Source organism: Malaclemys terrapin, chromosome 1, assembly GCF_027887155.1.
Source record: "Malaclemys terrapin pileata isolate rMalTer1 chromosome 1, rMalTer1.hap1, whole genome shotgun sequence".
NCBI lineage: Eukaryota > Metazoa > Chordata > Testudines > Emydidae > Malaclemys > Malaclemys terrapin.
Genome location: NC_071505.1, coordinates 227,585,369 through 227,601,027, shown reverse-complemented (window position 1 = coordinate 227,601,027; position 15,659 = coordinate 227,585,369).

Here is a 15,659-nt window from a genome sequence, read left to right as displayed (position 1 = left end):
AATGAAAATTGGAGGCTCTTTAAATGATTACTATCTAAATGATCAAAAAGAAGAACAGGAGTACTTGTGGCACCTTAGAGACTAACAAATTTATTAGAGCATAAGCTTTCGTGGACTACAGCCCACTTCTTCGGATGAAGTCCACGAAAGCTTATGCTCTAATAAATTTGTTAGTCTCTAAGGTGCCACAAGTACTCCTGTTCTTCTTTTTGCGGATACAGACTAACACGGCTGTTACTCTGAAACCTATCTAAATGATCATTTCTTGATCTTTCTTCTTTTTTTTTAAAATGTGAACTCAGTTTTCTATGAAATGTTTTTGAGGAGTCTGACTGTTTGCAGTACTAAGGTAGATAATGATACATAGAAAGCAACTTAAAGAAATAAAGATAAACAGGTAAAGAGATAGGTAGTTTAATTCAAGGTTAGGAAGCAGATATGCTTTAGATGAAAACCAAGTCTCAGAAAAGCCTGTAATGACAGACAAAGGCTTGGTCTACATAACAACCTTATGTCAGTATAACCACATTGCTCAGGGGTATGGAAAATCCACAACCCTGAGTGACACAGTTATACCTACATAACTCGTGTTGTAGACAGCGCTATGTTGATGAGAGGGCTTCTCGGGAGGAGGGGTGGGGTGTGTGTGGAGTGCCTTCACCAATGGGAGAAGTAGCATCTTCACTAAGCTCCACAATGGTGTCACTGCAGCACTGTAAGTGTAGACAAGTCCCAAGTAGTACTGACCCTTTTCCTGATTATGTGACATCTCTATTACTGGAGGTTTGCATGGTAGCCCATTCAGTATGATCCTCTCCTAATCTTTTTGTGGATGAACAGTTCTTTTGATCCATGCAGGAGCCAAGATCATCTTTTTCTGCCTCATGTTTTGCTTCCATTAACTTTCCTGTCCAGTGCCTTACCCGCTGAACCTTTTAAAATGTGCCTTGGAAATAAAATCTTTCTTTTCATAAGATCTCTGACTAGTGTTTGCGGAGTCTCCAATATCTTTTCTTTGGTCTACCTATGAGATTTTCAGAATTCTTCTATCACACCATAATTCAGAGGATTGTAATGTATTTATTATTGATTGTTTGAACGTCTATGTTTCATGGCCATAAATTTAACACATGCCAAATTTAATTTTTTATTTATTATTATTATATTATATTATATTATATTATTTTTATTTTTATTATATTTATTATATTCATATTATTTTGTTATTATTATTAAGTTTTTAAGAGTTGGAATTTAGTGTTAGTCTTTAGCTGGAAGACCTGGTGCCAGCTCAGGTCAAGGCTTTATTGAACACTTACAAGTGCATAGCTTGAAACCAGTCTTGTTTACCTGTATGTTATTATCAAAATAAGTGTTGGATGTTAAGCTAATAAAAATGTGTTGTGTTTATAAAATGCTTGTGGGATGCTGCATGTATTGATCTCACTTATAATTTTGATAGTCCATGATATAAAGTTATATTGAGTGCTTGCATTGTAACCTCTGTAATTGTGTAACTCAACAAACAGGAAAAGAAGCATTGATTAAGATAAAGCACTCACCCCGCATACAAGAATGACCACTGAAAGCAACTGACGCATTGTGTAGCATCAAAAGACAGAAACTTTGTTGTTTGCATTCCTAACTCTCTCCAAGAAGGGGAGACCTATGCATGAACTCATCCCATCAGTTTTGGACTCTGGAGAGGATGGATAAAAATCCTTGACAAGGAGAAACTGGATCTCTTTGATGCTGTCTGGCCTCTGAGGGGTGAGGTTTCCTAAACATAAGCATAGAGTTCCCCATGCTGCTTGGCATGGGTAGCTCTGAAAAAAGACATTTTGAATTGGGAAATCACTATTAACTCTGTCAGTCTTAGGATTCAGACTTCAACTCATTTGTGTTATAAGCTTGCTTGATTTAACCAGTAAATAACTCTTTTATTTATTTTTCCTAGTTAATAAACCTTTAGTTAGTATATTACAGAATTGGCTACAGGCATTGTTTTTGGTGTAAGATCTAGGGTACCAACTGATCTGGCATAAGTGACTGATCTCTTGGGACTGAAAGCAACCTGAATGTGGTGTGATTTTTGGTGTAAATGATCATTTATCACAAAGTCCAGCTTGCCTGGGCAGAAAGATAGACCAGCGAGCCCAAGGAGACTGTTCCCTGTAAGACTGAAATAGTGATCCAGAAGTTCACATTTGTTATTGGGTTGGTGAAATCTAATTATAGAACACACCACGGGTTTGGAGTGTCTGCCCTGCTTTTGACAGTGTGCCCTGAGGTTGACACTCACTGTCATGAGCCACTCCAGACAGTGTGATGATCACCATAGTTTTTGTCTTGTCCACATTTAACTCTTAGACCAATATTTGTTGCCATGTTCATATATAACCTCCACTACCTTTCTCAGACCTTCTAAATCAGCCAACAGCACTGCCATCTTCATAGTGAATGTTATTCGCCCATTTTCCATTCATCTTAATACCTTCTTCACTTCCTTTGATTAATTTAATCAAATGGTCACTATAAATGTTGAATAAAGTCGATGATATTATACAACCTTTTCTCACTCCTCTCTTGATCTCTATTAGATTTTCATTTTCATCTCCCGTTTTAATTGGCTTCTGATTCCAGTATGATTGTTTTATTACATGAAGTTCATATTCATCAATCCCTACAGATCTAGACACGTTGAACAATTGGTAATGGTAGATTCTGCCAAATGCTTTTTGGAAGTCCATGAAACACAAGTATACTGTTTTCCCCATTTTATTGGATCTTTCTAAGATGAGTTTCAACTTCATAATGGTGTTATTGTGCCCTTTACCCCTTTCCTTAGAAGATTCTATAAATAGGACCTAGTAAAGGGAAGTCAAAATGACTTTTCAGGTTATGAAACGTAATTCCTCGCTGGAGCGCTAAAATTAAATATTGTTCAGAGTTAAACAAGTTCTTTAAAAATATATATATTAAAAGTTCCAGAATGTCATCGTACGAGAAGTACGTACAACTAGTACTGGAACACACCATTCCAGCTCCCCAAAAGAGTATTGGGATGGCATTCTGGCTCCCCAGAAAAGTGCTGAAAGAGTGTTCCAAGACATTCCGGCACATCTTGAATGCTGGAGTTGAAGAACTTTTGAACAGATTATTCCACAGAAGTTCTGTAAACTGCCGACCATCCATACAACACAAATAGCATAAAAAGATCTAAGAAAAAAGGTGAGGTGTTTTTGTTTTTAAGGCCCTGACTGGGACTCAGAGATCTGGGTTCAATTCCTGGCTCTGCCACAGACTTGCAGTGTGAGCCAGGTATCCTGGGGAAGTTTGTGCTTTGTGCCTCTATTCCCCATCTGTAAAATAGGCATGGATTCATTTTTTCTCCCACCCACTATTTTGTCTATTTAGATAATAAACTTTTTGAAGTAGAATCTTTCCCTAACCGTGTGTTCATACAGACTCTAATGCAATGGGACCCCAGTTTTAGTAATGACCCCATGGGCAGTACAAATGAACAATACAAAACGACTCTATACGTAAATCTGCAATCAGTATATTTTCTGTATTTTTAGCTGAATCTCAGAAAATTAATTTGGAAGAGACCTCTTAGCACATGTACCGATTGTTCCTTAAACTATATTTTGAGAAGTTATTCAAAACCAAGTTTTAAATGACTCAGGAGAAGAAGATTCCAGCACTCAACTGGGGAAATTATTACACAGACTAACAGAACTCATTTCTAGGGAATATTTTCTCTCTCTAAATCTTATCCCTTCCTTTCCCTCTTTAGTGATTACTTCCTTTAAAAACTAGCATTGATTTCCTCCTTCCCTCTCACACTCACCTTATCATTGAAAACCATCAAGCAAATTACTGTTAAAAATCAAGCAGACTGTGGGTACAGAAAATTAAGAATGCTCCTAATTTAATTGTACATTCTCTCTCTCATTCCTAATGGCCCACATAAGTTTAATGTTCTGAATTTGAGCAATGTTGAGCATCTACAAATTCCCGTTGAAGCCAATGGGAGCTGCAGATGCTTAGCACCTTGCAGAATTGTGCCCTTCCAGAGTGTGGCTTGTTTAGAAATGCTTTGTGGAGAACACAGAAATGTAGTTCCTTGTAAAATAATGCTGGCTGAAAAACATGATTCCTACACCTTCCCCCAATGTTTGGCTCAGAGATGCTGACCCACTGGTAACAATGACTGCCTCCCAAAATATCTCTAGAGGATCAAACAATAACTTATACATTGAGAAGCCCCCATGATTGCTGTTTAACAGAAAGCTTTTTAGCTCTCTTTTACTGTCATATATTCCTCTAAATGAGTACAAGTAATATCACATAGGAAGAAAAGAGACAGGGAAGATAGGGAGAGATGTGAGCTTGAATGATAAGAGCTACTTTTATCCTTGTTCTTGTAATAAAGAATAAAGGAAAATTAAACGATTCAATTTAAATCTCATTACCCTCTTCCCAAAGCCTATTTTGTACAACAGCATTTCTATCCTGTAGATCTGAAAGGCATTAGCAGAGAACTTCTAAACCAGGCAGCAGCACCCTATATTATTTGCCAAGTTTTCCATTATTATTGCAGATCTTACATCACATTAATGTAGAGGATCAGAGTATAATATTATGAGATAGAGGAGAAATATAAATTTGGACAAGTAAACTTTGGATGTACTTGCATAAGAAGAGGAGGATAAATATCTTAGAGTTTAGCCTGCTGAAGGCCCAATTTCTTATATGCAGCATTTTCTCATAACATCTTGGAAGCATTACTTTGCTATTTAACTCTCCACAGATCTCCCACAATATTGAATATTTGTGTTTATAGAAGATAATCTATTTGCATTGTAAACTCAGACCTAGTGGCACCGAGCAGTTAAGGGGACTGATAGCACAAATCCTACATTATAAGAAAGGACTGTGTAGAAAGCAGGTTTTGTGGGCTAAGTTTGTGGTTTGGACATTACCCAGTAGAGGTCCCTCCATTTTAACTCTTTTATACTATTACTTCTGCTAGGATTTGAATTAAAGTCACCACATTCATTTAATCAGTTTAAGGGCCTGGGAGTGAATTTGGAAATGTGCAAGTTCAGTTTATTCTGATCAAGTTTAGATCTTTACCGTTCAGTGATGGAGAGCACAAATTTCAAATGAAAATGCATATATTTTTCATGTAGGCATTTTTCAGCTTGACATTCTTTTCTCTGTAGTTGGTTCGAAAAAGGAAGGAAACAACGATGCAAGACATTTGTTGCTTATATAGCTCTGGTCAGATGGATTTCTGGAGAGAAATAATAAAATGCAACTCTAATTAACATAGTGCCTTTCTTACAAATTAAAACCTAAAATTGAATACAAGACAGAAAGAGAATATGTAGTGTGACTTACAGAAAACAGTGGTATAAAAACCTTGTAAGGTGGATAAAGAGAAGCTTTCAGGCATAACTCGATAACATAGTCTGATGCAGCAAAGCTGTTTCAGATGCTAGGAGCTGCAGAGAAGGCTCACATAACACAGTGGTTTGATAGGCAGGGGACCAGAAATATTTGCAGAGTGATGGTGGCATCCAGGAGGGCAGCATGGTCCATATACTGCATGTTTTGTTCATTTTCAAGGAGAAGAGCAAAGGCTCAAAAGCAGTAGATAGAAAGTTCTTATCTATTGTGAGTCTTTGTACCTTCTAGAGTAGCAGCCGTGTTAGTCTGTATCCGCAAAAAGAACAGGAGTACTTGTGGCACCTTAGAGACTAACAAATTTATTAGAGCATAAGCTTTCGTGGACTACAGCCCACTTCTTCGGATGCTATATGCTATATGAGTACAAGTAATATCACGTAGGAAGAAAAGAGACAGGGAAGATAGGGAGAGATGTGAGCTGGAATGATAAGAGCTACTTTTATCCTCGTTGCTATATGCATCCGAAGAAGTGGGCTGTAGTCCACGAAAGCTTATGCTCTAATAAATTTGTTAGTCTCTAAGGTGCCACAAGTACTCCTGTTCTTTTTGCACCTTCTAGCTACTTACCTGGGGTCTTCCTCAGGACTAGAACTTCCTTATATGAGGGATGGTATGAAGGAAGCTGATCCTTTTATATTCTGAGATCACTACTTTGACCTATGACATCTGACCTCAGCTTCTAGCATTCTAGAAAATTTTGGCATACTAGCCCTCTTTGTTGAAGACTAGTACATCCTTGTTGATGTAAATATTGCCTGGTTTGGTGCTTTTTATTTTTTTAGGCTAAAGATGTGATTTCCAAGAAGGAGTTATTGTAGCAATAGGATTATACTGAACCATAGAACTGGAAGGAACCTCAAGAGGTCATCTAGTCCAGTCCCCTGCAATTATGGCAGAACTAGGTATTATCTAGACCATTCCTGACAGTTGTTGAGTACCAGGGTTGCTTGCTTGATTTTTTAACAGCCTTTATGCAGCTTGAATTTTATTTTCTTTGGACTAAAAGGAAAAAACTGGTCATTTAAAATGGAGGATTCTGGGTAATTCCTGAATATTAACAAGAGAACTGTTTTTGAGTAGAGGGAAGTTGCTTACATCCTTGGTATAGCCTAAGTTAGAAGTAGCCAAGAGCAGTCAGCAGGCTTCACAACTGCTTCCCGTAATGTTACTTTCCCCTCCTTTGGCTAGGAAGATATAAGAACATAAGAACATAAGATGAAAGTCGCCCCCCACTCTAGCCTGTTCAAGCTCCTAAATTTTATAAAGCCATTCATATAGTGGTGAATGCAGCCTGTCCCTGCCAAGTGACGGCAGCATATATGGGCTGTTCCTAAAAACATACAGTCAACAAGAAAGTGTGGAAGAAAAATACAAGGAAAGACTAAAGAAAGCAGCTTAGAAAGGAGAGCTTGGAAAAGTCCAGGAGGAGAAATTTGTTATGCTCACGGCAGACAAACAGAAAAGTTAAATAAAAACATAGAACCCTCTTTTAAGAAGGTTGCAACGTAAGACGACTTTAATTCTGAAAATCCAGAACTTTAACACAAAGGAACCAAAAAGAGAAAGAGAGGGAAAGTAGGCTGCTCCCTAAGGCATAGAAGAACAACTTCTAGTGAAGTGCTCTAGCTGGGCTCTTTACAGACTGACTCTGATCATGTGATTCCCTACAGAGCCCTCTAGCCTGCAAACAGGACCAGGAAACACCTTAAAAATTAAAGTGATAGCCTACAATTCACACACAACTTTGAAATGCACCACAAAGCTGTAAGAAGCAGATAGTAATGTTTCCTTTCTCCCATCCTTTGTCTCTCTTGCCTATCTAGCTTTTAAGCTCTTTGAGGCAGGCACTGTCTCTTACTGCATGTTTGCACAGTGCTGAGCACAATGGGGCTGTGATCTCAGTTGAAAGCTTTTGAAAACTAGTACAAATAAACCACACAAATATCTTATTCCACCAGCATCCCCTTTGACTTCATGGTGTAAGGTACAAATTCAACATGAGTAAGGCATTGACAGCCTGGCCAGGGGTGTTTAGAATGTTGATAAGTAAGCTGAGCAGTGAGAAGGCAAAAGGGTGAAAGTAAGAATATGACAAGACAGTTCTTTCATCTTTCCTAAAAAACAATTTTAAAAAGAAAATTATTTTATATCATTTCCTTTGTATGTAGGAGATTTTAAACCAGCCCTTCACAGCTACAGAGGAAATTGTTATTTTCCTATGACCAGATCAGAAGCCTAATTGAAATCTCTGAGAGGTGATTGTGGAGATAAAAGGTGGCTATTTCTTGACTATAAAATGAACAGTTATAAAGTCCTGGCATGGAAAGTGGAGGATCAAGAGAGGAAGGTGGTTGTTTTGCTGCTGTTGTTTTTTTAAAGAATGTGGGAGACAGAAGCATAATCTAGAAAACTGGAGAAAGTGCCAGAGGCAAAAGGAGTTGTTGGCAATAATGCAGGGAGTAAAATTGGAGAGACAAGACCAAGAACAGAAGAAAGGAAGGCACCAGAGAAAGTTACTTTTCTAGACACACGGGAAACTTTTGAAGAACCAGGAGACACAAGAAGCTACTGTTTAGCTTGTCATCACTGAAGACTTTAATTTAGATCCTAATTAGGCCACAATCAAAATGAGTTTTGATATTTCCACTGATTTTTGCAAGTGAACATCTGTGTACATCAGAAAAATCACAATTTGGCATTGTAAGTATATAATCTTCTTAGTAAAAATCCTGGTCTGGATAACAGGGCAATTATTTCTGCTAGGGATTGAAGTGTTATTGAAGCTTGCTGTGCTTTTGCCTGCATTTTGGCTGGATCTAACTACTGCTATCATGCTCCCGCTTTCAGTAATTAGCATTAAAACTCTGCAACTTATGTTTTTGAATGGAAATATCAGGGTGGTTGAATATCAGACAGACATTTGAACCTGTGAAGTTTTCCTGGGTTTTCATGTTGGGACATGGTCTATACTACGTTAGCACTACTATTTATATGTGTTTCAATAGCACCTCGCAGCCCCAGTGGAGATCCCATTGTGCTCTTCAGATGGTTCCATTGGGCTAAGCATTGCACATTCACATATGAAGGCACATTCTGTACCCTGAAGAGCTTGCACACTAAATAGACAGAGGGAGGGAGAAAGAAAGAATCAGTATCACAGTATTACAGATCGGGTACAAGGCCCCTCAGACCAAGTGACTAAGCACAAAGTTACACAGGAAGTCTGTGGTAAAGGTAGGACTGGAACCCAGATTTCTGTCTAGAAGCTTAACCACAAGACTGTACATTTGCACAATTCTAGCCACTCTTTGACTGAAAGAAATGAATATTTGTTAGCCACTAGATATTAGACACAGACTTACTGCAGGGAATTTGTTTGAAAAGCAAATCCTGCCATGAAAGGCTGTGATGCATTCAGCTATAAGAAGTTAAAGTGAAAATAAAATTGTTGCATGGATAAAACATTACTCTGTAAATTAAATAGTAAAATTTATATTGGAAGATAGTTGATAAGTAACAAATTTTTAGAGGCAGGCATCTTGGACTACTGGATAGGGCATTAGGAGTCAGAAGGCCTGGGTTCTATTTTCAGCTATGCCACTGACCTCCTGTTTAACCTTAGGCAAGTCACTTGCACCTATTGGAATTCTACTTTCCCTACCACTCTTTGTCTGTTTGGTGTATTTAGACTGTAAGCTCTTCTGAGTACATGCTTAGCACCAGGAGCTCTGATTTTGGTGGGTGCTCAGATTTTATTACTATATTCAGGGGTATTTGTAATACATAGAGTTATATTAGAACAAATCTGAAGAAAATAAATATTTCTTACCAAACTTTCTAGGTTAAGTTACATTCTAATGACCTATAAAATGAACCACGTGGGATATTTCACACTGTGGTCAAAGACTGACAATTTTGGTCCTGAAGATTTATAGAAATTGGAGGTGGAAAAGAGTCAAGACTTATTATGTCATCGAGTCCATGCACCCATTCAGTGCAGCATGTCTTAGCCTTAAAGACCAACCCCCCTCCTATGTCTGATCAGGTATGAACAGAAAGTTTGGTAGATAAATAGCACTATTGAGGTGGTGCTATTGCATGTCCTTTGGTAACCTTTCCTCATTCCCTTCTGAGTATTCTCTAACCCTGTTGTTACCTATTCACAAGCCATGTGTGGGATTACAGAACAAACCCAGCTGAGGGAAAGGTGAGGGGGGGGGAAAAAACTACCCTGTGAGACAAATACATACAGCTACCAATTTTTCACATTCCCCATGCCCACATTCAAAGTCAGCTTAAGTTACCCTCTAATCATCTCCCAGCAGCGGGTCAGTGATTATAGCCACAGGGACATGCTCCTCCTTCCCTTTGATGTGGAGCCATAAAGACAGGAGAAAACTGCATGACAACAACTAAAGAAAAACTGAACCTCTGTGCAAGATTTGCTCTGTTCTGGCATTAGGTGTGCTGTTGTATACATAAGTATTCTTCACTTCACTTCCCTTCCCTTTCCTCCTCCCAAACAGAAGTCTGGATCTTGCAAAGTGCTGAGTGTCTTCTGCTCAATAGAGGTAGACGGCACTCGGCACTTTACAGGCTCAGGCACAGAAAGCACTCTCATTATAGCTCTTTGAGCTGCAGACTACAGAAGCCTCTTGAAGGCCCACTTCTCAGATTTAGCAGCCTGCTCTTTGTAGAGAGAGCACCAATTAGGAAACCTGCTATTTAACAGACCACACCTAATTGTCAGTCTTGTGTCCAGACACCAGTCTGATGCTCAGAACTTTCAGGTCATTGTTAGTGTTTACTAAAACTATGATCTAAGCAAAGCTTAGCAAAACAACACATTTGTCAGCACTGCAACATGTTGAAGCATTTTACCTGTGAGGCAGTGTAAATACCTATCAGACCAGTAAGGTCTTTAAACATAGTTTGTTGTCAGTTTATTGTTCTTGGTTCCCATAGCAATAATTTTAACATGTGTTATCAATTCTCCTTCTGAACAGGTACAAAGGGACCTAAAAGAAGTACCAAGGCTGGGTCTGTACTTGTCTGCAGTTATTTTACAATGCACATATTGCATAAGAAGACAGTTGATTATGGGCTATATAAGACCAACTGTCTAACAGAAAGTTAGACTAGCAATAAATCACTTTTATTCAATTTTTTCTCCATTTAAAAAATGTCAGACAAATCATATGTTCCCTGCTAGTAAAACACACTAAACGCGATAATTAAATAGAGCCCCAAATCCGTCTTATTCAGTAAGCGGCCATGCACTCAGAAGTGTGCCTAGAAAAGCAGGTCAAGAGAATACCTGGCACAAATAAAAAAAACAACAACAAAAAACAAACAAAAAAATAAATGTGATATGCTGAATATTATTTATACAGAGTCATATGCCAGGAAACTGAACCTTACCCTGCAGTTTTCTCTTGAGCATGCTGCTAGGGGCATGGGGTTTTCCCCTCCCCTGTACCTTTGGTCCATGAAAAAAGCAGAAGGCAGGCTCTACAAAACCAATACATATCCTGAGCTCCACAGAGAAAACTCCTGGCACCCAAGGACCCCAGTAATCCCAAACTTCTGCTCAAAGCTTCCACTTCCCATGAAGGCATGGTTTGCTTTAGAGCTATGCTGCCATTGCCTCCGTGCTGGTAGCTACCCCACTTCTTCCTCCTCCTCCTCAAGGGATTTCATAGTGCAGAGAGGGAACCTACAGAAGATAATGCCAGGGAGTTCCTCTTAGCCAATATAGGAGATATTTCAGAACTGCCAGGGTATCTTCCAGGGTCTGATGCACGGGAGTCCACTGGGATTATAGGTAACTGAATCACACTCATTTTATGGTTAAACACAACATCACTCCCCACACAGACACACACACAAATGGAGCATATGTCCTCTTCTATTAACATGGACAGGCATTAGGGAAACTGGCCGTGGAGTAGCATCTCCACAGCGTGCGACCACTTTTCCTATGGAAGTCCCTTTACCCACACTCCCAGGGGTTCAGACTCTATAGTAAGAGTATAGCCACAACAGGAGAGGGCAAGGCTAGAAGATGGCCACTCTCACAGTGCAAAATACATTTTTTTTTTACTAACTCTCTCATTGTAAAATGTATTTCTTTTCAAGTAGATTTTAGCCTAAAAATTGATAAAAGGATAACAGAGAGACATATCAACCCCGAAGTCAACTGTGAAGACTTACTTTATTTAGTCATTTTGTTAGACAAACAATTTTGGCTTTAGCTCTCCCAAGTGTCAATAAATGTGTCTAGATTTTACATAAGAATTACAATCTACTGCTGACAGTGTGTGGGCTCAGTTACAATGGTGATTTATCTCTTATAGTAGACAAGAAGTCTGTAGCAAATTGAATTTCTATACATATTCCCTTGACAAGTGTTTGTTACTTCAACATTACTAGGGTTTGGATAGTTATCCAGTTCATTTCATGTTTCATATTCCATTTCATGGTTAAAGTTTGCCTACCTGAAACAGCAATAGGAGTCGTTCCAGTGATTTTAGTGGAGCTGGATAGGACTTTGTCTGCCATGCCCATAAGGGATAAAAAGATAGAATACACTCTTTTCTATAGCATTGTTAAGACAACCCCTAGAATTCTATAGAAGGTATATAATTCTTTATGTATAAGTTGATTTCCTGAGACACAATGTTATCTCAAATTAAACATACAGGGTCCAATTCACCCTTGCTCAAATGGGTACAACTCCTAAGCAAGTCATTTAGAGTTGCACCCATTTGAGTGATAGCAGAATCAGGGCCATATTATTCATTATTTTAAACAATTTCAAACATCTTTTCTCTGGAGATATTTTTTCAAAGTGTACCTTCGTAATCCTCTTCTTTAAGGCTAATTGAATCTGAGGGCACGTCTGCATGAGCACTTATGGTGTGGCCAGCTGGGGTGTAAATCTACAGCGCTCCAGTGTGCCATGCCCTAACTGTCCATGCAGCCCTGCTGCTGTGCACTAAATTTCCATGGATACTTGGGGAATGAAGTAGGTATCAGTGATTAATATTTGGTACATGGATATGGAGCGAGTCACTGAAATGGACACGTAGAGTCTGACTCTTTACAGTGAGTACAAATCTCTACCATTCTGGTTTGACAGCACAAGTGACAAAATGAAGCTGAGACTGTTCTTCAATGGTATTTCTGTTAGAATTTATACATATGTCTCTTCTGGATTAAGGATCTTGTAGCTGAGCCAAAGAAATCTTGGAGGGAAAAAAATTCTCTGCAGCTTTTACAGGAAGGAACAGAAATCTCTTAAAGCAGACATTATGAGAGAAGAACCAGTGCTAGTGAGGAAGATCTGGGTTGTGAAATATTGCATGAGTTGCAAGTAATAATGTGGGTATTGACAAAACACAGAGAAGAAATAAAACTGTAGTGTTGAGGGAGCAAATGACTAAAGCATGTACCATAGTCTCTGCATCCTTTCAAACCAACATCATCATTCCTTAATTTAACAATAGTTTTAAAACAACAATGTACAAGAAGTTTAGATGTCCTAATTAAAACAAGTTCTGATCAAAGGATAGATGAATGGCTAAAGAGCTGTTATTCATGAAGTAAAGGATAGTGTAAAGGCCCCTGATTTGTAACTGAGGATATGTCTACACTAGAAGCTCTCCAGCTGCCCAGCTGTAGTATAGACACTACAATGACAGAAGGGGTTCTTCCTTCTACATTATGGTGTCTACACCAGGGTTAAGTTGGCTTAATTACACTGCACAAGGCGTGAAAATTTTCACAGCCCTGAGCAACGTAGTTAAGTTGACCTAACTTTGTAGTGTAGACGAGTCCTCAGGTCCTTCAAGCTGCCTGGCTTTTGTTGGCCCAGGTGTTGTCCACCACCATTAGATATTTGCTTTGCACAAATAAAGGGAGGCTTGGGAACATAGTGCAACCAAGTTAGTTAATATAACCTGAAATATAAGTCTCCCACTGCAAAACTAGACCTAATAGAACACACCCAGTTACTTGGTGAATACCATGATGAAGTTAAGATGAAACAGGGCTTGGTATGTAAATTGCATGGGAGCATCACATAGGCCCTGGTTGAGCTATCAGAGTTTTCTCTCCCTGGTGGCACTGGAACCTCAGAAATTTGTTGTTTTCCATGTTTTCAATGTCTGTGAAAATTACAAATTTTATGGCTTACCAGCTCTTGATCTCATAGTGGCCATGATTACTCTGAAACTTGTTCCAGCTGGTTTCTAGATCAACAAATATAGATGGCCATAATCAGGAATTTGTGTTTGGCTGCGATAAGAATCAGAAGATTATACACCCTTGTCATGGACTCTTGCTGTCACCTTCACCAATTCAAACCTCACATGCGCCATTCCCATCTGTCCTAAGGATCTACTTTATTGATGTGCCCTTTGAGAAAAGTGGGGCAGATATTTATTTGGGAAAATATAAATATTCCCCAAGGTTGTAGTTGCTAAAACAAATACTAACAAAATTGTAGTTTTTATATTATAGCAGGGCATAAGGCAATTTAGATAATGCTTTAAATTGAATGATAGGTTTCAGAGTGGTAGCCGTGTTAGTCTGTATCAGCAAAAAGAATGAGGAGTACTTGTGGCACCTTAGAGACTAACACATTTATTTGAGCATAAGCTTTCATGGGCTAAAGCCCACTTCATCAGATGCATGCAGTGGAAAATACAGTAGGAAGATTATCTATCTATCTATATATACAGAGAACATGAAAAATGGGGGTTGCCATACCAACTCTAATGAGACTAATTGATTAAGGTGGACTATTATCAGCAGGAGAAAAACTTTTGTAGTGATAATCAGGAAGGCCCATTTCAAACAGTTGACAAGAAGGTGTGAGTAACAGTAGGGGGAAAATTAGCATGGGGAAATAGTTTTTAATTTGTGTAATGACCCATCCACTCCCAATCTTTATTCAAGCCTAATTTAATAGTGTCCAGTTTGCAAATTAATTCCAGTTCTGCAGTTTCTCATTGGAGTCTGTTTTTGAAGTTTTTTGTTGAATAATTGTGACTTTTAGGTCTGTAACTGAGTGACTAGGGAGGTTGAAGTGTTTTCTGCCTGGTTTTTGAATGTTAAAATTCTTGACGTCTGATTTGTGTCCATTTATTCTTTTGCATAGAGACTGTCCGGTTTGGCCAATGTACACGGCAGAGGGGCATTGCTGGCACAAGATGGCATATATCACATTGGTAGATGTGCAGGTGAACGAGTCTCTGATAGTGTGGCTGATGTGATTAGGTCCTATGATGGCATCCCCTGAATAGATATATGGACAGAGTTGACAACGGGCTTTGTTGCAAGGATAGGTTCCTGGGTTAGTGTTTTTGTTGTGTGGTGTGTGGTTGCTAGTGAGTATTTGCTTCAGATTGCTGTCTGTAAGTGAGGACTGGCCTGTCTCCCAAGATCTGTGAGAGTGAGGGATCGTCCTTCAGGATCAGTTGTAGATCCTTGATGATGCGCTGGAGAGGTTTTAGTTGGGGGCTGAAGGTGATGGCTAGTGGCGTTCTGTTACTTTCTTTGTTGGGCCTGTCCTGTAGTAGGTGACTTCCAGGTACTCTTCTGGCTCTGTCAATCTGTTTCTTCACTACAGCAGGTGGGTATTGTAGTTGTAAGAATGCTGGATAGAGATCTTGTAGATGTTTGTCTCTGTCTGAGAGGTTGGAGCAAATGCTGTTGTATCTTAGAGCTTGACTGTAGACAATGGATCGTGTGGTGTGGTCTGGATGAAAGCTGGATGCATGTAGGTAAGTATAGCAGTCAGTAGGTTTTTGGTATAGTGTGGTGTTTATGTGACCATCGCTTATTAGCACTGTAGTGTGCAGGAGGTGCATCTCTTGTGTGGACTGGTACTCCTCGTTCTTTTTAAATTGAATGTTAACTTAGCTTTCTTCTTCTAAACTCCAAATGCATGTTGCAATAATATTCAATCAATGTAACCCTTATATATTCAACTGAGGCTGCTCACTTAAAAAAATGTTGTGTATGAAAGTTGAGGAATTCTTTCCAAAGAAGGAACATCAATCTTGCTCATCCTAAAATATTTGTTCAGTAAATCACTTCCATTTTTGGCAACAGGAATGGGGTTTTTAAGGTAATAAAATATTTCTGAATGAGAACCATGGAAACTGATTAAGGTT